Consider the following 10521-nt stretch of genomic DNA (forward strand, 5'->3'; position numbering starts at 1 on the left):
TCTTCTTCTTCTTATGAGCCCCAGAGAACTTTATGATTGGCAAATCAGCATCTTCTGGTGGTCTCCGGCCCCAGGGACATCCGTCTTGCCTCAACTAGGGCCAGGGCTTTTTCGGCCCTGGCCCCTACCTGGTGGAATGAGCTCCCATACGGGATAAAGGCCCTGCGGGACCTTTTACAGTTCCGCGGGGCCTGCAAGACGGGGCTCTTCCACCAGGCTTTTGGTTGAGGCCGCAGGTGTCCACACTCTTCTCGGGCCTCCCCTCCAGTGGATCAGATCCGTGTCGTCATTCGTAGCCCCAAATCTTAGTAGACTTTATCTGTTGAGGAGCTCAGGGTGGTGAATGACAGGAATACAAAGCATAAATACAAATATTCTATAGAACAGTGTGGCACTCTGGCATGACGCTCAGAGAAGCTGATAGTAGGTCCAGTAAGACTGGCACAATGCACTGCCTGGAGGAATAATTCCATCTTTCAGGCCCTGTGGAACCCAGACAGGTCCCTCAGGACAGGAGTCTCTTCAGACAGAGCATTCCACCAGGTTGGGCCCAGTGTTCCCTCTAAGCTGAGTTAGTGTGAGCTAGCTCACAGTTTTTTAGCCTCTGGCTCACAGATTTTTGTCTTGGCTCAGGAAGGACGGCTCCAGAGCAAACTAATTTATGCAGTAGCCAACTCACTTGCTCACAACTTTAATGCCAGTAGCTCACAAAGTAGAATTTTTTGCTCACAGGACTCTACAGCTTAGCGGGAACATTGGCCATGATCGGAAAAGCCCTTCTCGGAGTTAAACGAGCAACCTGAGGGTCAGGCCCCGCTGGAAATCTGCATGAAGTGGAACTCAAGCACTGCGGGGGGTTGTAATGGAAGAGGCAGTTAAGCTATGGCAGTCCAAGATGGCCACTGTAACTTTGAAAACAAAATTGCCCTTCGGGTGTGCGGGGCCCTAGGTGTGGCTGCAAGATGAATGTTCTGCACAGTTGCTAGGACTTCCAACCCCAGAATGTAATTTTCCTAATTCTGCCCTCCTGTGGCAGCCACAAAAATGCCCCCTGAAGATCTGTTACTGGGGGGAGACACCCCAGAATTTCGGAGGGCATTTTGGGCTGCCGTGAGAGGTGAAAGACAAAAAAAAAAATCATGCTATTTGAGGTAGACACCCTCATGCCTGCGGACAAGATTCACCTGGATCCAATCCTGTTTGAACCGAAGCTGGACAGATTTTGTGCTAGTATTTGGCTGCTGCGTAGAGCTTTGTAAATACTAGAGGGAAAGCATGAAGTCTGAATCGGCCTTGAATCTCACTGAAGTTATTCAGGCTTGTGGGTCTCTTCTCTGCCTTACGTCTCTAATTTTGGTCTGTGAAAAATCCTCTCCAATTTTGTGAAATCCAAATGTCTTTTATCCTTTTCCTTTTTAGACCTTCATTGGTATGAAGGTAAAAGGTAAAGGTTCCCTTGCGCGAAAGCCAGTCGAATCCGACTCTAGGGTTGTGGTGCTCATCTCCGTTTCCAAGCCGAAGAGCCAGCGCTGTCCGAAGACGTTTCCGTGGCCATGTGGCCGGCATGACTAAATACCAAGGCGCACGGAACGCTGTTACCTTCCCACCGAAGTGGTGCCTATTTATCTACTTGCAATTTCTTGCTTTCAAACTGCTAGGTTGGCAGGAGCTAGAACTAGAGACGGGAGCTCACTCCGTCATGCGGCACACTCGGGCCTTGAACTGCTGAACTACCGACCTTCCACAGCCTGCATTTCAGCGTCTTAACCACTTGAGCCACCGCAGCTCCTACATTGGTATGAAATCTGGTGGTAAATTACAGTCAAGCATCAATACAAAGGTCTAATAGAAGATTAAAAACAGAGACATAAAACAGTTAATTAAGATGGTGACCAATAATACACATCAAGTATGTATTTAAATCGATGAAACTTCAGAAACCAATAGGAATAATAGGTGTCCAACAATTAAAATACAGTGATGAGTTTAGGCTTAATTTTATAAGCTTCTGCTGAAAATTGGGCAACAGGTGTAGTGATCTGAGGGTTGACATCTTCTAAAAAAAAAAATTAAAATGTTTTCCTTAACGTTTCCTCCTAATGCTGGAGGCATTTAGACAAGAATTGTTTACATTGTAGGTGCAAGGAGAGGACAGTCTAAAATAATATGAGAACGAATCAAGAGTATCTAATTCACATGGACAAAACCTATTTTGAGAAGGTATTTGCTTAAATCTACCTTTTATCTTTGAAGGAAGTTGGACTTGCTTTCAAGTGGAAAGCAGCTTTTTCATCCCCAAGGAACGTGAAGGCCATTAATTGGGTAAATACGTGTGTCTCACGGACTTGGCAAAGGCTGAAATATTTGATACCTGGGAATGTGACCTATTATAAATGTTGTACCAGGATGCCCAGTTCCCTGACAGCTCTCTGATTAAAATTTACCTTCTTTCCCACGATGGTAACAATTCCTAACCTAAACTGTCAGGGACAGGAGTATAGTCCAAGATGCTAATTCCTTTAGATGTAGCACTTTAAATTCAGTTTTCCTAGAGTACAGCTGATAAGGGGATGTCATACGAAGTACAATTTTGTATTTATCAGTCACTTAGAGGAGGAATTTGCAGGCCTGGATCAAAGCCACTTCTGTGAAGTCAGCTAAGAAGGATTTAGGGTACTTAGACATAATTATGTTGACGCACACTATCCATCTCTTGATGGGAATAACGTGGTTTAAGCAGGAGCCAGCACGGTATAATTATTAATGTGCCCAACTAGGTTCTCAAATTGCCACTTGCTCTGGATTCGAATCACCATTTGACTGTGGAAGCTCACTGGGTGGCCTTGGGCTAGTCATTCTCTCTCACCCTAATGGCACTGTGAGGATAAAATGGAGGACGGGAGAATGATTTGTCACTTTGGGTCCCCACTGGGGAGGAAAGCAGGGTAGGAATAACTAAAACACTGAAGAAGATGTTTGAACTATGTCAGGAACGACCATTGGACAATGGGGGCAGGTGCCCTGGGCCTAGGCCCGTAGCTGCAGTGGGGCATTTTGGGGGCCCGCCCCCTTCATTAAAAGCCCCACCCCACAAATAACCATGCCAGAAACCAGAAACATAACAGCCCTGCAGAGTAGGTCGGCCTGACAAAGTATGATGGGCACAATCAGCTTTCTGGCAGTCTGGGGGGGGGGGTTATCTTCCTGGTTCAACACACTAACCCATGGGTCCCCAACCTGGTTCCCTTGGGCGCCATGGCACCAACTGATAACTTTTTCAGAAAGTGGGTGGGGAGAGAGCCAGCTTGGTGTGGTGGTTAAGATTGGTGGACTCTAATCTGGAGAACCAGGTTTGATTCCCTGCTCCTCCACATGAAGCCAGCTGGTTGACCTTGTGTCAGTCACAGTTCTTTCAGAGGTCTCTCAGCCCCACCTACCTCAGAGGGTGTCTATTGTGGGGAGAGGAAGGGAAAGCGATTGTCAGCCGCTTTGAGACACATGAGGCCTGCTGGGTGACCTTGGGCCAGTCCCGGTCCTCCCAGGCCCCCCTCAGCCCCACCCGCCTCACAAGGTGCCTGTTGTGGGGAGGGGAAGGGAAGGCGATTGTCAGCCACTCTGAGACTCCTTGGGGTAGTGAAGAGTGGGGTATAAACCCAACTCTTCTTCTCTCACCCAGCACAGCTTCTGAATGGTCATTGGTGATCTGATGGGCTGTACAAACCAAAATAACAGACCAAAATTACGCTGTGGTGGCGGCGGCCACCAAAGCATTGGTTTTATTCTCTCACTTGTTGCCTCTTGTCTCCCCTGTACTTGGACCTCCTGGGGGGGGGCTCCACTTCCTGCAGCAGCCATATTGTGGCCGTGCTCACCAGTGTTCCCTCTAAGCTGAGTTAGTGCGAGCCAGCTCACAGTTTTTTAGCCTCCGGCTCACACAGTTTTGTCTTAGTTCAGGAAGGATAGCTCCAGAACAAAGTAATGTATGCAGTAGCCAAATTGTTTGCTCACAACTTTAATGCCGGTAGCTCACAAAGTAGAATTTTTGCTCACAAGACTTCACGGCTGCTCACCCCTCTGTGTCAGAGCTCCGAAGACGCCCCCGGGCTCAAAACGGTTGGGGACCCCTGCTCTAAACCAGGACACTACACCGTGTGATAAAGAGCTATGTCACATATTCTGAAGAACTATTTCATGTGTTACGCAAGACAAACTGAGACACGTCCCCCAGGGTGCACGCAACAGGGTGCTGCTGCGAATCCAGCATATGATGCAACTGGCTTTGCATATTAGTCCTATTCACACTTTTTAGATATAAAAGTAAAATATGACCCACTGTGCTTCAGCTGAATTTTGCCTTCTGGGTTCAGGAAATGCTTGTCTCTCGTTGATTTCAGCACGGAGAAAGTGCTAAAATCCTTACTCTGGAGGGAAAGTGGATTTGAAAGCGCTTGATTCAACAGGATTCTTGTTTTACTGAGAGTAAAAGCCCTGCAGACAGGCCCAAAGACCAGCCCAGAGGCTCTCAAATATTGGCTGTGCTCAGTGACCAGCCTTCATTTCCAGTAGCTGTACCGTTGCCAGCTCTGGGTGGGGAAATACCTGGAGATTTTGGGGGTGGAGCCTGGGGAGGGCGGGGTTTCGGGAGGGACCTCAGCAGGATATAATGCTGTGGAGTACATCCTCCAAAGCAGCCATTTTCTCCAGAGGAACTGAGAGAGCCAGTTTGGTGTAGTGGTTAGGAGCCTAGACTCTCTGGGAGAACAGGTTTGATTCCCCACTTCTCCACATGTACCTGCTGGTGTGACCTTGGTCAGTCACAGTTCTCTCAAAGCTGTTCTCTCAAGAGCAGTCCTCGAAAGAGCTCTCTCAGCCCCACCTACCTCACAGGGTGTCTGTTGTGGAGAGGGGAAGGGAAAGGAGATTGTAAGCCGCTCTGAGACTCCGAGTGAAAGGCGGGGTGTAAATCCAATCTCCTCCTCCTCCACCACCACCACCACCACCTCCTCCTCCTCCTCTTCTTCTTCGTCATCTGGAGATCAATTGTAATAGCCGACAGACGTACTGATGAGACTTTGACTTTCTGTTCCACAGAAGCGAAGTGAGTGTGTCCTTTTGTATGCAAGCCTGGCCAGTGGTGGTCCCTTTTGAACCACAACACACATTCAGAAACTCAGCATAAGATGGCCCCTGGCACTAGTTTGAAATAAGTACACTTTGCCTTTCTCTGTTCTAAAAAGGTTTCTCACCCCTGTGGTTGAGTACATATGATAATTTGACCAATTAATCAAATCAAGTGATTCTTTAATTGGATCAAATGAATTAGTATGGATAACTTTGCTTTCAGGGACTCACCCAAGGAGACCTGATCTCTCAGAGGTCAAGAAAGAGGAACTTCAAGTGGGTGTTGGACAGTTCAACTTCAGACAGTAAATATCTGAGAATCAGCCTTGGCTACTGGAAGCTTTCCCTGTTGGTCACCAGAATTAAATTATCTGAGGCCCTGATTTTAAAAGAAAAAAGTTATCTACAGCCCTAATGTGTTCTTATCAGTCAGGGTGTAATCCACCTTGGGGGGCTGTTAACCTCTTGGGGGGCTGGCCAGTTTGGTGTAGTGGTTAAGTGTGCAGACTCTAATCTGGGAGAACCGGGTTTGATTCCCCACTCCTCCACTTGCAGCTGCTGGATGACCTTGGGCAAGCCATAGTTCTGGTCAGAGCTGTTCTCTCAAGGTCCGTTCTGGAAAGAGCTCTCTCAGCCCCACCTGCTTCACAGGGTGTCTGCTGTGGGGAGGGGGAGGGAAAGGAGTTTGTAAGCCACTCTGAGACTCCAAGTGAAGGGCGGGGTATAAATCCAATCTCCTCTCCTCCTCCTCCCCCTCCTTCCCGAAAACGTGGCAAAGTGGTGTAAACGTTACTTCAACGAGTGTGTTTTTTAAATGTCCGAACAGCAAAGGGTAATTCCTCAGGTTTTCTTCTCCCCGTCTCGTGTGCTGGGAATGGATAAAAAGCATCTACCTTCCTTTCACCATCCTCCCTTGGAAATGAGGCTGTGAAATGAGAAACACGCCCAAGATGCCACAGTTAATCAGGGAGTCTTGTACAGGCCAGCCCCCCAACAAGACCCTGGAAACGAGATCTCTCATGAAAGAACAGCCCTGCTTCCGTGACGCGATTTCACCTGGCTTTTTGATAGCTTCTATAGGTACCGCTTACCTGGCAAAGCAGCACGGTTTATCAGCTTGAGCCTCTTCTGCGTATGATATTTTCCCCTTTCAAGCATTCTATTTTTATCTGCCGCTCTCTCCTAGACAACCAAAACAGGAACACCATGCTCAATGGCTCCTGAATACCAAGCTTCCATGCACTGCTCCAAGCTTCGGTATATAATTTGCATTGGGTTTCTTTGCCCTGGGGAGGCTGAGGCCAAGGTTAAACTACAGATGTGGCTCTTATCTCAAGCAGAAAATAAGCTACCGTTCTCTGTGTTGAATGGTGCACTTCCCTTTTGTTCTATTCTGTAGATTCATGATGACTTGAATGCTTTTCTTTTCCGGTTGTCTCGTGTCGAGAAAGGAAGAACATTCTGGAAAGTCACATACAGATTTCACTCAAGAAATTGTTTTGTGATTTCTGTCGATGTATACGGGCAGGGCTATTTTTGGGCAGGAACGCGCAGGAACGCACAGGAACGGAGTTCCGGCTGGCTTCAAAGTTGGCCACACCCAGCAGGAACTCATTAGCATAATAGGCCACACCCAACAGCAGAAACTCATTAGGATTGGCTACATTAGGGGTGTATGGCCTAACATGCAAAGGAGTTCCTGCTACGAAAAAGCCCTGGGTTTTGACAACAAACAAGGTAAACAGAATAAGAAGCGAAAGGTGGGTGTGGCTGGATGAGCACACTTCTGGTAACATGGGGGTGTGGCCTAATATGCCAATGAGCTGTGCTGTCCGGGGTGTGGCCTAATAGGCTAATGAGTTTCTGCTGTTGGGTGTGGCCAATTATGCTAATGAGTTCCTGCTGGGCTTTTTCTACAAAAAAAGCCCTGTATACGGGGATAGCACAGGCTAACCCAATGTCATCAGATCTCAGAAGCTAATCAGGGTCATCCTTGGCTGATATTCGGATGGGAGACCACCAAGGAATACCAGGGTCATGACACAGAGGCAGGCAATGACAAACCACCTCTGTTCTAGGACCAGTTTGGTGTAGTGGTTAAGAGCAGTGGACTCTAATCTGGAGAACCGGGTTTGATTCCCCACTCTTCCTCCACATGCAGCCAGCTGGGTGACCTTGGGCCAGCCACAGTTCTCTCAGAGCTGTTCTCTCAAGAGCCGTTCTCCCAGAGCTCTCTCAGCGCCACTACCTCACAGGGTGTCTGTTGTGGGGAGAGGAAGGGAAAGGAGACTGTAAGCCGCTCTGAGACTCCGAGTGAAAGGCGGGGTATAAATCCAACTCTTCTTCTTCCTCTCTTGCCTTGAAAACCCTATGGGGTTGCCATAAATCGGCTGTGACCTGATGGCAAACCCCCCCCAACAAATACCTAAAAATTAAGATAGGGGATGGATAAATGGATGAGGGCAGATAGATAATAGATTTGCCGCTTTTCCAGAGAAGCATAGGGTTGTTGACAGCTCCGGGTTTGGAAATACCTGAAGATTTGGGGGGTGGGGCCTGAAGCGGGTGGGGTCTGGAGAGGGACTTCAGTGCCATAAAGTCCACCTTCCTAAGCATCCATTATTCTCCAGGTGGACTGATCCCTTATCACCCGGGGATCAGTTGTAACTCTAGGACGTCTCCAGCCACCACCTGGAGGTTTGCAAACCACCAGAGAAATACTGTACAAATAAAGTATTAGACAACAAATTGCAGCGGTCATTTCGGGGGAAGTATTAGACAACAAATTGCAGAGGTCATTTCGGGGGAAGTATTAGACAACAAATTGCAGAGGTCATTTCGGGGGGGAACGCGGGGGAACACAGTTCCCCCGGATGAGGTATGGGGGGCGGGGCACATGATGAAGCCCCGCCCCCCGCTTCCGACCCTCATTCAGCCAGGAGGAGGCAGGGCCCGCAGGGGAAGAGGGAGGGTAAGTTGCTTCCTCCCTGCCTCTCCCCACCCCTGCCTGCCTGGGGCCAAGGAGGGCCTTCACGGGGCTTCCTTGCACTCCTGCCGGCCGGGACCGTTGGGGGCGGGGTGTGTGGCCTTATGACACATTTCCGGTGATGTCAGGGGGTGTGGCCTTATGACACACTTCCGGTGATGTCAGGGTGTGTGACATATGCTAATGAGTTATGCTAATGAGTTCCCCTAGCTCTTTTTCTACGAAATGACCCCTGACAAATTGTGTCCTTAAGGCTGTAGTCACACACACTAAACGATCCGTTTTCAATCTCAGTGCACTTTCAAACTGGATTTTGCCAGTTCACATAGTAAAAATCCACTTGGAAAGTGCACTGAAAGTGGATTTAAAGTGGATTGTTTAGTGTGTTTGACCGCAGCTTAAAATGACTTAATATTGTCTTTTACAGTCCTTTTTCACAGAAGTTATGGACCACTCCCCTTTTGTCTCTAAAGACAGTCACAAATGTGTTTTTATTGACTTTATTTACCCCTCCAACTTTCTCCCTAGCGGGGACCCAAAACAGCTTACATTATTCTCTCTTCCAACCTCCCAACAACCCTGTGAGGTAGACTAGATTGAGAGCGTGTGACTGACCCAAGGTCACCCAGAAGTTTCCATGGCGGACTGGGGACTCAAACCCGGGTCTCCCATACTGCAACACCACGCTGACTGTCTAATTGTCTCTCTGACAATGGGAGATCCAGCACAGCTTCACAAGATGGCAGTTGTTAACGCAGCCAATCACCGAATACGGAAGTTGAAGGGAGGCGGAGAGGGAATGTAGGTAGTCTCAAAAGCAAGAATTTACAAGAGCTGGTAGTGGACACTGACTAACCATGACCCAGAAAGTCCTTGGTTCTGAGCTACCAACATACTTTAAGGCCCTGACCTGGATAGCCCAGGTTAGCCTGATCCTGTTAGCTCTCGGGAGGTAAGCAGGGTCAGTCCTAGCTAGTCCTTGGATGGGCAACCCCCAAGGAATAGCAGGGTCATGACGCAGAGGCAGGCAATGGCAAACCACCTCTGAAATGTCACTTGCCTTAAAAAAACCCCAAGTCTGGCTCGTCACCTAGTGGTGTATAATGCTTAAAGAAGAGCTAGAACTTTGGGCTGCCAGACAACCTTCGGATCTCCTGGTTATACTATACACACTGCCATACGATAATTATTATTACCCAAAGTAAGCGACCAGCCTTAGCCGAGGTAATACTGGTCTACCTTACAGGGCTGCTATAAGGAATATTAAGAACGTATGTTAAGCCCTGTTTGTATTGGAGTGATTTCTAATGAGGGATGTAATCTTTATGACTGTGTGTGAGTAAAACCACCATGAGGGCTTTATGCGAAAAGGCATGGAAAGGAGTTTCTTAAATACTATCCAGAACACTGTCTTTTAAAAAATATTAACAGTGATGGCTGTGTTCAAGGATGCTTACTGAAGCAAGACAGATTTAGATAAAACAGATCACATTCTAAATGAAATGTTGGTATCCTTCTGAGTATACACAGAGTGTTCATCTTCAGGGTTTTTGAAGAAATCATTTGAAAATAGTGAAGATTTTAAACAGCACGTCCTGACTGTACTTCCTAGCTGGGATATCAAGGTCTGTGTCTGCAGCTGCTGCTATAGCAATGACCATCCTGCAAATTAAAGCAGCTCTCTATTAACAGAAACACGATAATTTTACAGCTCAGCTTCTGCAAACACCGCTAGCCACAGGGATTTACAGATCTCTGCATGTCGGGAAAAGAACACGACAACCGACGAGCCTAAAAATAGAACGGACGTCACTCAGAATCAAACTGCGTGCCCAAGCAGAAGGCTGACATAGGCTTATGTTATGTCGGTTATTATCTGTGGCTAGGGATTTATTCTACCTCTTTTTTTAGCTACAACCAGCTAATCCCCCTGGGTAAGTGGTCTACGATTTATTTTTACAAAACTTCTGCACACATACTGGATCCAATCTTCCTCTGGCCTAAGGAGTCCTCCTCCGATTTAAGGGACTCTTCCTACAAGGAATATAAAACATTTTATTAGGACGACCAACCCAAAGAAGTTTTCCTGCTCTCTGACCATGAGCTTTTCAGTCTTTCTCCAATGCTGGGCAGGCAACTTTCCTGCAATCGCTGGCATTTGGTCTATGGCTAAAATGAGATTTCTTCCCCAGCTGTTTCCTCTACTATCCAGAAGATCAGGGTTTCCCAACCTTCTTGAGCCTGCGAGCACGTCTGGAATTCTGACGTAGCATGGTAGGCACAGCCAGAAAATGGCCACCGCAGGAGGTGGAGCCAGCCACAAAACGGCCGCCACAGCTTGCCTTCAATCACTGCACGAAAATTCTAGTGTTGAAGTGGCAGCTGTTGCCAAAGCAATGTTTTTAAAAATCTGC

The sequence above is a fragment of the Gekko japonicus genome, unplaced genomic scaffold (assembly GCF_001447785.1).
Source record: "Gekko japonicus isolate JY-2015 unplaced genomic scaffold, Gekko_japonicus_V1.1 scaffold604, whole genome shotgun sequence".
Taxonomy (NCBI): Eukaryota; Metazoa; Chordata; class Lepidosauria; order Squamata; family Gekkonidae; genus Gekko; species Gekko japonicus.